We start from the raw sequence: 14,314 nt of genomic DNA, 5'->3' as shown, positions 1-14,314 counted from the left end.
TTAAATTGTGGAATTTTTACTTCTCTTGAAATGTATTATGTACTGTATTTTTAGAAATCTTATTTTTAAATAAATATTTTTCAAAAACATAGGACTGTTTTTCTCCCCCACCTCTTTATTAATTAAAATCAACCCAAATTCTAGATTTCAGGACCAAGAGATGATAGGCCATTTTTTTTTTTTACTTTTACGCAATTTGGATGGTTATTCATAATTAGTCGCCTTTTTAGGATACTTTTCTACCGTAATCCCATAATTCATCACACATCAAGAACTAGGTACACATACTAGGGTTGACATTGACAAACACAATATTTGCAGTCAGACATTTTTGTCTTAGAGATGACCCATATGGCTAGATTCAGTCCTCCAGTTTATTTCCCATTTATTGTGCCAGACACTTTTATAGAAATATTTTTTTTGAGGAATAATTTACGTAAAATGCAGAATATTCAGGTATACAACTAGACATTTTTAGGGCTAGGGATATTGAATTCCTTAAAGCCTTTGCTCTTATGGAGTTATATTCTAGGAGTTTCTGGATAGCTTTTTATTGACAAATCTCCAAAGTCTCAACTAACCACTTTACTTGGCCATGCAAGAAGTCAAAAAGGAGAAAGTATATTCGTGAATATAAATTGGTCAAAAATACCATCTGAAAATCCGTATGTCTTAGAAACCATGAAGGACTATGAACTGCCCTGAGATGGAAAGATACAGGCTTAACTTTAGTTTTAAAATTCCTAAGTTTTTATTGTCATAAAAATCATGTTGATAAATATCCTGGATTAACACTTAAATGACTTGGTAGAATTGTAGTTAAAACTACAAACTTACTGTGTTGGTGAATGAAAGCAAATTCAGTTGCATTCTGACCAACTGAAGGATTCTAAAACTTTAATCTTGTTTCTTTTTGTTTCCTTTGCTCTGATTCTAGGCAACATTTACAATAATTGTACTTCCTTAGTGATGATCAATTACAATGATTCTATATCTCTTTGGTCATAGGACTCTTTTACATTCATAAAAATTACTGCAGGCCCCAAAGAGTTTTTGCTTATTATGTAGGTCGTCTTAATTGCTATTGGCTGTATTAAAACATTAAAACTGAGAAGTATTTTAAATGCTTATTTATTCATTGGAATAGCAATAGTAAGCTGATTGCATGTTAACATAAGTAATGTATTTTTATTTAGAGACTCATGAGTTTTGTTTTTTTTTTTTTTTGCAAAGTTCTAGTGTCTACCTTCATAAAAGAAATTTGAAATCTCATACTGTTTCTGCATTTAATCTGTTGCATTGTTATCTTGGTTGAAGTATCTAGAGAAATCTGGTCTTATGCAAATAGTGTAGTTGTGAAAAAGAATAATGTTTTCAAGTGGCTGTTCATATTCTTTAATACTACACAAAAACTCAGCAAGTATTGGTTTCCTGAACTTGCACCGTGGAACCAGAAACAATACCAAGAAACATTTTTAAAGTTTTTAATTTTAATTCCAGTTAGTTAACATACAGTGTAATATTACTTGCAGGTGTACGATGCAAGGTGATTGAACACTTCCGTACAATACGACGTGTTCATCACAAGTGCCCTCCTTAATGCCCATCACCTATTTAATCCATTCCCCCACTTACCTCCCCTCTGGTAACCAGCAGTGTATTCTCTATAGTTAAAGGACTCTGTTTCTTGATTTGCCTCTTTTCCTTTGTTCAGTTGTTTCTTAACATCATATGGTATTTGTCTTTCTCTGACTTGTTTCACTTAGCATTGTACTCTCTAGCTCCATCCATGTCATCACAAATGGCAAGATTTCATTCTTTTTATAGCTGAATAATATTGCATGGTCTGTGTGTGTGTATGTATATGTGTATACACACACACACACACACACACACACACACATCTTTTTTAAGTTTTCTGACAGCAAGCAGGGGAGGGGCAGAGAGAGAGAGAGAAACAGAATCCCAAGCAGGCTCTGTGCTGTCAGCGAGGAGCCCAAAGTGAGGCTTGAATTCACAAACCACGAGATCATGATCTGAGCCGAAATCAAGAGTTGGACGCTTACCTGACTGAGCCATCTAGGTGCCCCTATACCACATCTTTATCTGTGTTCACCAGTTGGTGGACACTTGAGCTGCTTAGCTATTGTAAATAATGCTGTTATAAACATAGGGGTGCATGGATCCCTTTGAATTAGTGTACTTGTATTTTTTGGGTAAATACCCAGTAGTGCGATTATTGGATCATAGGGTAGTTCTATTTTTAACTCTTTGAGGCCTTCCATAGCTTTCCCACAGTGGCTGCGGCAGTTTGCATTCCCACCAACAGTGCAAGAAGGCTCCTTTTTCTCCATATCCTTGCCAACACCTATTGTTTTTTTGTACTGTTGATTTTCACCATTCTGACAGGTGTGATATCTCGTAGTTTTGATTTGCATTTCCCTGATGATAAGTGATGTTGAGCATCTTTTCATGTGTGTATTCGCTATCTGTCTTCTTTGAAGAAATGTCTTTTCGTGTCTTCTGTCCATTTTGAATTGGATTATTTTTTGAGTGTTTTATAACTCCTTTATGTACTTTGGATACTAATCCTTTATCAGGTGTGTCATTTGCAAATATCTTCTCCCATTCTGTCGGTTGCCTTTTAGCTTTGTTGATTATTTTCTTTGCAGAAGCTTTTTATTTAATAGTTCGTTTTTGTTTGTGTTTCCCAGGCTCTGGAGACATAGCTAGAAAAATGTTGCTATGGCTGATGTCAGAGAAGTTACTGCCTATACTCTCTTCTAGGATTTTTATGGCTTCAAGCCTCACATTTAGGTCTTTAATCCATTTTGAATTTATTTTTGTGTATGGTGTAAGAAAGTGGTCCAGTTTCATTCTTTTGCAAGTTGTCTCTACTTTTTCCGACACCATTTGTTGTAGAGACAGTCTTTTTCCCATAGGATATTCTTTCCTGCTTTGTTGAAGATTAATTGACCATATAATTGTGGGTTTATTTCTGAGTTTTCCGTTCTGTTCTATTGATCTATGCGTCTTTTTCTGTGCTAGTCCTATACTGTTTTGATTACTACCGCTTGGTAATATAACATGAAGTCTGGAATTGTGTGTGATGGCCTCCAGCTTTGCCTTTCTTTTTCAAGATTGCTTTGGCTATTAGGGGTCTTCTGTGGTTTCGTACAAATTGTTCTAGTTCTGTGAAAAATGCAGTTGGTATTTGATAGGGATTGCATTAAACGTGCCGATTGTTTTGAGTAGTATAGATATTCAACAATATTTGTTCTGCCAATCCATGAGCATGGAATGTCTTTCCATTCCTTTGTTTCATCTTTGGTTTCTTTCATTAGTGTTTCATAATTTTCAGAGTATAGGTCTTTCACCTCTTTGGTTAGGTTTGTTCTCAGCATCTTACTATTTTTGGTGCAGCTGTAATTAGGATTTTTTTTTTTAATTTCTCTTTCTAATGCTTCATTATTGGTGCATAGAAATGGAAGAGACATTGATTTTGTATCCTGTGACTTTACGGAATTAATTTATTCTAGCAGTTTTTTGGTGGAGTCTCTTGGGTTTTCTCTACATAGTATTATGTCATCTGCAAATAGTGAATGTTTTACTTCTTCCTTACTGGATTGGATGCCTTTTATTTCTTTTTGTTGTCTTCTTTCTGTAGCTAGGACTCCCAGTACTATGTTGAATAAAAGTGAGAGTGGACATTCTTACCTTATTCCTGACCTTAGGTGAAAATCTCTCAGTTTTTCCACATTAAGGATGATATTAGCTGTGGATTTTTCCTATATGGCCTTTATTATGTTGAGGTATGTTTCCTCTAAACCTACTTTGTTGAGGGTTTTTATCAAGAGTGGATGTTGCACTTTGTCAAATGCTTTTTTGGCATCTATTGAAATGATCATATGGTTCTTATCCTTTGCTTATTGATGTGAGGTATCACATTGATTGATTTTTGTATATTGAACCACCCTTGCAACCCAGGAATAAATCCCACTTGATTGTGATGAATTGTTTTTTAAAATGTATTGTTGTATTCAGTTTGCTAGTATTTTGTTGAGGATTTTTGCATCCATGTTCATAAAAGATATTGTCCTGTAGTTCTTGTTCTCTCTCTCTCATTCTCTCTTTCTCTCTCTCTCTCTCTCTTTTGCTTTTGTGGTGTTTTTTTATCTGGTTTTGGTATCAGGGTAATGCTGGCCTCATAGAATTAACTTGGAAGTTGTCCTTCTCGTCTGTTTTTTGGAATAGTTTGAGAAGAATATGTATTAACTCTTCTTTAAATGTTTGGTAAAACTTGCCTGTGAAGCCATCTGATCCTGGACTTTTTGTTTGTTGGGAGTTTTTTGGTTACTGAATCAATTTGTTTGCTGGTTCTCAGTGTGTTCAAATTTTCTTTTTCTTCCTGTTTCCATTTTGGTAGTTTATATGTTGCTAGGAATTTATCCATTTATTCTAGGTTGTCTAATTTTTGGTATACAGTTTTTCATAATGTCTTATAAGTGTTGTATTTCTGTGGTGTTGATTGTTTTTCCTCCTCTCATTTGTGATTTTATTTGGGTCCTTTCTCTTTTTTTTTCTTGATAAATCTGGCTAAAGGATTATCAAATTTATGGATTTTTTTCAAAGAACTAGCCCCTGGTTTCATTGATTTTTTTTTAACTTCCTATATCATTTATTTCTGCTCTAATCTTTTTATTTCCTTCCTTCTTCTTTTTTGTCTTTTTAGGTTTTGTTTGTTCTTTTTCTAGCTCCTTTATGTGTAAGGTCAGGTTGTTTACTGAGATTTTTCTTGATTCTTGACGTAAGCCTGTATTGCTATAAATTTCCCTCTTAGAACCATTTTTGTTGCATCCCAAAGGTTTTCAACCATTGTATTTTCATTTTCATTTGTTTCCATGTAATTTTTTATTTCTTTTATTTCCTGATTGACCCATTGATTGTTTAGTAGCATGGTATTTAACCTCCATGTATTTGTGGTCTTTGAGGTTTTTTTCTTGTGGTTGACTTCTGGTTCAAAGTGTTATGGTAAGAAGAGATGCACGCTATGATTTTGATCTTTTTGAGTTTGTTGAGGCTTGTTTTGTGGGCTAATATGTGGTCTATTCTGGAGAATGTTCCATATGTACTTGAAAAGAATGTGCATTCTGCTTTAGGATGGAATGTTCTGATTATAACTGTTAAGTCTATCTGATCCAGTATGTCATTAAAAGTCATTGTTTCCTTGTTGGTTTTCTGTTTGTGTGATCTCTCTACTAATGTAAGTGGGGTGTTAAAGCCCCCTACTCTTATTGTATTATTATTGATTAGTTCCTTTATGAATATTATTAACTGTTTTATGTATTTGGGTGTTTTCATGTTGGGTGCATAAATATTTACAATTGTTATATCCTCTTGTTGGATTGTTCCCTGTGTTACTATATATTGTCCTTCCTTGTCTCTTGTTACAGCTTTTGTTTTAAAGTCTAGTTTGTCCGGGGCACACTAACTGTGTGCTCAGTCAGTTAAGTGTCCGACTTCATTCAGCTCAGGTCATGATCTCATGGTTCATGAGTTTGAGCCCCCACACCAGGTTCTGCACTGGTGGTGTGGAGTCTGTTTGGGATTCTCTCCCTCTCCCTCTGTCTTTCCTTTGTTCCTTCCTCTCTTGTGCGTTCTCTCTCTCTCTCTCAAATGAGTAAACTTTAAAAAAATGAAGTCTAGTTTGTCCAATATAAGTATTGCTACTCCAGCTTTCTTTTTTTTTTTTTTTAAGTTTGTTTGTTTTGAGAGAGAGCAAGAGTGAACATGAGTGGAGGAGAGGCAGAGAGAGAGAGAGAATCCCAAGCAGGCTCTGCACCATCAGTACAGAGCCCCATATGGGGCTTGAACTCACAAACAGTGAGATCATGACCCGAGCCCAAATCAGGACTCAGTCACTTATCCAACTGAGCCACCCAGGTGCCCATCCAGCTTTCTTTTGACATCCACTTACATAAAAATGTTTCTCCAACCCTTCATTTTCAATGTACAGGTGTCTTCATATCTAAAATGAGTCTCTTGTAAGTAGCCTATGGATGGTTCTTTTTTAATCCATTCTGATGCCCTATATCTTTTGACTGGAGCATTCAGTCCATTTAAATTCAAGGTAATTATTGATAGGTATTTACTGCCATTTTATTACCTGTTACCCATTGTGGTTGTTCCTGAAGATTTTCTCTGATTCCTTTGTCTTTCTTTCATGTTTTGTTGGTTTGCTTTAGCGATACATTTGGATTTCTTTCTCCTGATTTGTATATTTATTAGTGGTTTTTGTTCTGTGGTTATCACTAGGTTTGTATATAACCTCTTCTGCAAATAGCAGTCTATATTAAGTTGATGGTCATTTAAGTTTGAACCGATTCTTCTTTCCGTTTAGGTTTTTGGTTTTAGGTATTTGGTGCCATATTTTACATCCTTTTATTTTGTGAGTTTTTGACTGATATTTTCAAAGAGTCCTTTTTAATATTTCTTGCAGGGCTTATTTAGTGGCCCTGAACTCCTCTAGCTTTTGTTTGTCTGGGAAGCTCTTTATCTCTCCTTCTGTTGTGTAGACAGCCTTGCTGGATAGAGTATTCTTGGCTGCAGATTTTCCCCATTTAGCACTTTGAATATATCATGCCACTTCCTTCTGGCTTGTAAGTTTCTGCTGAAAAATTCACTGATAGCCTTATGGAGTTTCCCTTTATTGTAACTGTATTTTTTTTTTTTTTGTCTTACTACTTTTCAAATTTTGTCTTTAATTTTCCATTTTAATTGGATCTGTTTTTTGTTGATTTTGTTCGGGGTTCTCTGTGCCTCCTGGATCTGGATATCTGTTTCTTTCCCCATATTAGGGAAGTTTTCAGCTATTATCACTTCAAATAAATTTTCTGTCCCCTTTTCTTTCCTCTTCTTCTGGTACTCCTGTAATGCAAATGTCACTACATTTGATGGAGTCATTTGTTCCCTAAGTCTATTCTTGTTTTGCATAATTATTTTTTCTCTCTTTTGTTCAACTTATTTTCTATTACTCTGTCTTCTGGGTCATTAATATGTTCCTTTGCCTCTTCCAGCCTGCTGTTCATTGCATCAAGCGTGTTTTTCATTTAGTATATTGAGCCCTTTATTTCTGCTGTGTTATTCCTTATCTCTCTTTTAAGGGTCTGACTCATGTTTCCACTCTTCTCAAATCCAGTGAGTATCTTTATGATCATTACTTTAAATTCTTTATCGGACATGTTATTTACATCTGCTTCTCTTAGCTCTCTGGCCATGCCCTGTTCTTTCGTTTAGGACAGATTCATCTGTCTTTTCATTTTGTCTTAGTCTCTGTGCCTGTTTCCATTTGTTAAGAAAGTCAGCATCTCTCATTCTTGAGGGTAATGGCCTTATGAAGTGTCCTGAAGTGTCCTGAGTGTAGTGTCTCCTGTTCCCCAGGACCTAGCACTTATGAGAGTGTCTCCAATGTGCACAGCGTGTGCTCTGCTGTTGTGTCCTGGCCACATTATCCTTCAGGCCAGTTGTCTGCAGGGGCTCTTTTTGCCTGTTACGAGCAGTGTTTGGTTCCTGGCCTGAATGTGGTGTGTTTTAATTAGGTGTACCCTGGTCTGCTTATGAAATGGGAACTGTTGCAACTGCCAGTGGAACTAAAGCTCTGCAAAGCTTCTAGGTCAAGGGATGTGGTGTGAGCAGGGGTTTGGGCTGGTCTTCTGAGGGGTCTGCCGTATCGGGACTGAGGCAAACATAACTGGGAAGGGAAGTTCTTTGGGAGTTTGTGGGGGGGGGGGAGTGGGGCTTGGTAAAGCCAGTTAGGTAGTGAGTGCCTACACTGCCCTGGTTACTGAAGTGGTTCTCAGCTTATGCTGAGGAGCAGGGCAGAGAAGCAGCACCTGCCAGTTTCTTTGTTCTCTGTGAATGCTGCCTCTCTGGGACAGGCTCCGAGATGAACAAATAACCTCCCCATTGGGTGCCCAAGGAACTTTCAGGTGGCTGTTTCCACGCTGTTGCCCTGCCTTCTGTCCAGGAGCAGCCCCAATGCTCTTTGGGCTCTACCCAAGCCAAGCCCACTGACTTTAAAACTCCAGGCTTTAAGCCCCATTGGTTATAGGAACTCAACAAAATTCAGCCTCTCTCGTTTTCTAAGCTAATTTCTATGGGAACTCATTTTCTCTGTGCACTCCCGTGTGTCAGTCTGTCTCTTGTCCTTCTCCATGACCGCAGCTACCTCCCTACCACAGCAGCCACAGTCTGTTTCTCTCCCAAACTGAGTCTCTGCATTTTCTGCCTTCTTCAGTGTGGCCTGTTCTTTACCTTTAGTTGTGGAGTTTGTTCTGCCGGTCTTCAGGTTGATGATCTGGGGTATTTAGGATGATTTGACAGTTAACCTAGTTGTATTCATTGGAGGAGGCAAGCCTAGCATCCTCCTACTACACCTCGATCTTCCAGACTCTCCCCAAAGAACTTCTCATGTTTTGTTACATTGAAATCCACTGGTCTCTTTTTTCCCTTTGGAAAGTTCTCTTAACTACTACATGATTTTGTGACAGCATCCATTGGTCATTTGGAAAATATTGGAATAACACAGATCTTCTAAGTGTTGATACGTTTAACTCTATAAAATTAAATTGAAATTTAAAAACTTCTCTGACAAGGTCAGTAGTAATGTTCAGTACTAGAAAGCTGTTAAACTCATAATACATTACATTTTTCAAAATTCTGGTTTTTACTTGAAAGCTTGAATTTTATCATCGGTAACCACATACTGTCAGTAGTTTTCCCTGAGGTGAGAGGAACACTTCACTTACTTTTGAGAAAAAAAATGGTCAGATACCATCTGAAAAGCCATAGTTGGTCAGTTACTCTTTTAATAAAAAATAGTGTTTCATGAAAAACATGGCTAGTTCAGCTTGCAACTCAAACAGGTGCAACCTGTGCTTTTCCTCAAGAATAATCATAGTTGAGATTGCAGGTGAAATCCTTTATGTGTACTTCCCATATTGTCAAGCAGAACATTTAGAAATGCACTCCAAGATCAAGATTTAATAAAATTATTTTTACTGATATATCAAGGGCACTATTAGGTGAAGCTGGCTTATTCTCTTTTTTGAGCTAAAGTTTATTTGAATCTACTCAATTTGGCTCTTTTTAGGGAAAAAAAGCAATGGAGGAAGATAGGGCAGAACATTATGTGTTTGAGACTCAAGTTCATTTATTCTGTATCTGATAAGCGAAAAGGAATGTTAGCTGCTTAAACAGTTTGCATTTGTATATTCCTGCTTTTGAAGCACTTAAAACATAGCATCCTTCAAGATTTACATCTATTTAGTCTTGTTACAAAGAGACAAAAACTAAAAATGCATGATAGTATTATAATACTGCAAAACCATTTGAGAAGCTGCCAGATACTGTAGATGAACAAATCCATACAAATGCTGCTCTAGGCTGACCAATTACCCATATGAACAGCAATTATATTAGCGTGCAAGGGCAATTGGAGGGAAAATTGGACCCCGTGGACATCCAGCTGAGCAAACAGGACTGAGGAGGGAAGGATAGAGGATGTGTGTTAGTTCGAAAGAAAAAAATACATCTAAGCTGACTTAAAAAAATATGTGTATCAGTTGCAGCATATTCTTTAAATGTCCTCTGGTTGCTTAGTATTTTTCAAATTAGCCCTCTTCTCCAAACAAACAAACAAACAGACAAACAAAACGCCTCTGCTTAGATCAGACGCCCCAATAGCAATGTGTTTTGCATGTAAAAAAATACCAGAATAATTCAGGAAATAGAGAACTTGAAATCTACAAATTCAAACATTCAGATGCTACCATACATATGCACTGAAGTGTGTCATTAGTAGTTTAATTGTGGCATGGTCTGGATTGTATTTATCCTTCTTAGTACTGAAACTTACTATTTTTATAACTAAAAGTGTTCCGTACTTCTTATGATTCCTGGCAAAAACTGATTAAGGATCTAACATGATGTGGAGCTTTTGTAGTTCCACACTGACGCTATGGATGACTAATCCGTAATGAGTAAATAATGACCATCAAGTCAATGAAATTTGTTCCATAAATCGTATAAGCTATGTAACTGTAGGCCAGATATAGCCTGATTCCCTTGAGCAGGTTCATATTTTCATGGCAACTAGAAGTAACTGATAGCAAAGTTTTTTGGGTGATCTATACTTCTTAAAACTTGATTTTTGATTTAGAGAGTTCTTGAATGTTTGAAAGCATTTCAAATATTCTTAATGTGGAAAAGCATCCACAATACGGAAAATACAAATCCATCCAAAGTGCTCTAATTTTTGCCATCCATTTTCCATGTGTATCAAGAATTCAGAAAGGGCACAGCAGTTTTTTCTGTTTTATAGTGTCTGAGGCCTCAGCTAGAAAAACTTGAGACTATGAAGGAGTCCATCACTGGAGACTGCAATTAGCTAACGTTTCATTTACTCCCATGTCTGATGGTTGATACTGGCTGTCAACTGGGACCTAGCTGGGGCTGTCATCAAGAACAGCTCTTTCCAGGGGCCCCTGAGTGGCTCAGTCAGTCGAGTGTCCGACTTCAGCTCCAGTCATGATCTCACGGTTCATGGGTTCGAGTCCCACGTTGGTGTCTCACTCACTGCTGTCAGCGTGGAGCCCGCCTCGGATCCTCTGTCCGCACCACCCCCCCACCTCTGCCCCTACCCCGCTCACACACACTCTCTCTCTGACTCTCTCAGAGGTAAATAAACATGAAAAAAAAGAAAAAAAAGAACACCTCTTTCTATATGTTTCTTTGGGCTTCCTCACAGCATGGTGGCAAGGTTCCAGAAGAGAGTGGCCCAACAGAATCAGACAGAAGCTATATCACTTTTTGTGACCTAACCTCAAAAGTAATAAAGCCTGCTGAGATTCAGTGAAAGAGAATGTAGACTGTAGTTATTGGGCAAAGTGTCAAAGTCACATTTCACAGGAAAAGTATGTTAGCTGAGATGTCCTCCTCTTGAGGACATCTATGGAAAACAAAATTTGCCGCAATCATTGTCTTATGGAAGAAGTAAATTACCTTTAATCATATTCCTTAAGATTTCTGGGTTTTATCTTGTGTTTTAAAAAGTCTTTCCTAAATGAAGGTTATGTATTTTTAAAAAAACTTTGATTGTGTTGCTCCTTTGTATTATGATACTAAGTTCATTTAGAGTTTATGGACATAAACTCCAATTAATTTTAATTTTTGTAAACTTCAAAGTTTTTCGTATACTTATAAGCTTTTATTTTTGTAATAAGTGTGTAGTGGGAGACTAAGTTTAAGTTTTTTAGGTGTACAAAGTATCACCAACACAATTTTGGTTCACATAGCTTATTTTTTCATATCACTTGTGTTCTTGGAGGTGTGTTGCATACATTTAAGTCTTCTAATTATTATTGCTAAACATTTCAGAAGCATTCACCTATGTTTTTATAATTGTTAACTTCATGTAAGAAATGGTATTTTTAAATACCCCACCCGTTTGAAACAGAAGCCTTTCATGTTTTTGTTTTCCAGAATTTCACATAAATAGAATTATACATTTACAGTGTGTCTTCTTTTTTTTGATAGACTTCTGCTCAGCATGTTTTTGAGATTCATGCATGTTGTATCAATGTTGTTGTTGTTATTCTTTTGTATGAATACTCCTTAATTTGTTATCTATTCTACTTCTTGAAACAGTTATGAATGATTGGTGTTATTTCTTTAAATATTTGATAAATTTCAGCAGTGTAGATAAATGGACCCGAGTTTTTCTTTTCTTATTATAGGTCTATTCAGGTTTTTCCATTTCTTCTGAAGTCTGGGGAATTTATGTCTTTCTAGGAATTTGTTTCATCCAGATTGTCTAATTTGTTGGCACAGGTTGTTCATAGTATTCCCTTAGAAACCTTTTAATGTCTGTAGTGTCAGTAGTGATGTCCCCTTTTTCATTCCTAATTCTGCTAATACGTCTTCCTTCTTTTGTTAGTCTACTTAAAGGTTTGGCAATATTGTGATCTTTTTAAACATTTTTAAAGTTATTGTTAAAATTTTTATTATTTATTTTTGAGAGAAAGAGAGAGAGAGAGAGTGTATGTAAGCCAGAGAGGGACAGAGAAAGAGGGAGGGAGAAAATCCCAAGCAGGCTCCATGCTGTCAGCACATAGCCCAATCTCACGAACTGTGAGATCATGACCAGAGCTGAAATAAAGAGTAGGATGCTTAACCAACTGAGCCAGTGATCTTTTTAAGTGACATACTTTTGATTTCATCAATTTTCTCCAATTTTGTTTTTTATTTTATTGATTTATACTAAAATTTCTTATTTCCTCCTTATTTCTTCTGCCCACTTTGAGTTTTCTAGTTGCTTTTCTTTTTATAGTTTCTTAAGGTGAAAGAAAACTTAAATTATTGACTTTAAACTTTTATTGTTTTCTAACTTCTACTGATTTTTCAAAGCTATAAATTGCCTTCTTACCACTGCCTTAGCTGCATCCCATAAGTTTGATCTGTTGTGTTTTTGCTTTCATTCAACTCAAAATACCAGTAAAACCTTAGTTTGCAAGCATAATTCATTCTGGAAATATGCTTGTAATTCAAAATGCTTGTATATCAAAATGAATCTCAAGAACCATTGGCTCAGTTGTGATCATGTGATGTTCAGCATCACGTACTACTTGTATTGGAGGACATTGCTTGTTTATCAAGTTAAAATTTATTAGAAATGTTTGCTTGTCTTGTGGAACACACAACAAGTTACTCGCAATCCAAGGTTTTGCTATAGTTTCATTTCTCTTAAGATTTTTGACCATGGATTATTTACAAGCATGTTGTTTAATTTGAAAGAATTTAGAAATTTGTCAAATTTATTTCTACTTTTGATTTCTAATTTAATTCCATTATTGTTAGAAAATACAGTTTCTCGATTATTTTAATTTACTGAGATTTATTTTATGTCCTAGCATATGATGTCTCTTAAAGAATCTTACAAGTGTATGTGAAGAGAATGTGTATCCTGCTGGTTTGGGGTACAGTGTTATTTAACTATCAGTTATGGCAAGTTGGTTAATATGTTTTCTCAAATCTTCCATATCTATAGTGGTTTTCTGTCTAGTTCTCTTAGCTATTGAAATTAGGGTATTGAAATCTCTAGATATTATTGAATTGTATATTCTTTTAATTCTTTAAATTTTTGCTTCATGTATTTAGGGCTCTGTTGGATGAATGTAGATTTATAATTGCTAGAGCTTTCTGGTTGTATACCATACTGTTTGGTTTATTACAAAGATTTTATATGTACAAAATATATAGAATATATATATATACATGTATGTATACATGCACACACAACAGCACAAAGGAAGAGAGGAAATGAACCTATATTGGGATAAAGTTTCTGTATTTTGCTGGAATTAAGTTAGTGTTAATTCATAGTAGATTGTAGTGAGTTACACTACACTGGAATAACCACTAAAAAAATAATCTAATAAAATACAATCTAAAATCAGTAGAGGAATTAAAATGGTACACTAAAAATATATGTTTAAGACAAAAGACAGTAGGAGAGGAATAGAAGGGGGAAAGGATTTAAGATGTAAGATATAGAACGCAAACAGTAAAATAGTTTTTATAAATCCAATCATATCAGTAATCACTTAAATATAGAATAAAAGCTCCAATCAAAATGTACAGATGGCCAGTCCGGATAAAACAGCAAGATTCAACTATACACTGTCTATAAGAGACATAAGTAGACTGACAATAAAAGGATTGCAAAAGATAGACCATGCAAACAATAATCTTAAGAGAGCTAGAATAGCTATAATGATATTGGGCAAAAGAGATTTTATACCAAGAAACATTACTAGAGACAAAGAAGAATGTTTCATAAAAGAGGTATACTGAAGGATCATGGTTTAATAATATCAATAATTTTTACTGCTTCATGAAGGTTTCTTGAGACTGACCTTGTTTTCTTTCAGATTTAACGAGGATGCACACTACAATGGTTACTAATACAGTGGGATGTTCCGTCTTGATTTCTGCTAAAAGGCCATAAAGCATGGTTTTAGAACTGCTGAATTAGGTCATTTTCACTTAACATAGTTATCATCATGGTTGTGTTAAGTCTAACATCTTGCTAGTTTTAAATGACTTGTCCTATCCTTTTTCTGTTTTCCTGTCCGTTTTGGATTTAGTATTGCTTTAATACTCCATTTCATCCCCGCTATTGGTTTATTAACTGTACCCCTTTTAATGTTTTAATCATTTCTGTCAGAACTACAATATGTCTCTAACTTACCAGCCT

Source organism: Lynx rufus, unplaced genomic scaffold, assembly GCF_022079265.1.
Source record: "Lynx rufus isolate CCGP_SWC_20201006 ecotype Redwood Valley unplaced genomic scaffold, mLynRuf1.p SCAF_10, whole genome shotgun sequence".
NCBI lineage: Eukaryota > Metazoa > Chordata > Mammalia > Carnivora > Felidae > Lynx > Lynx rufus.
This window is presented reverse-complemented; position numbering follows the sequence as displayed.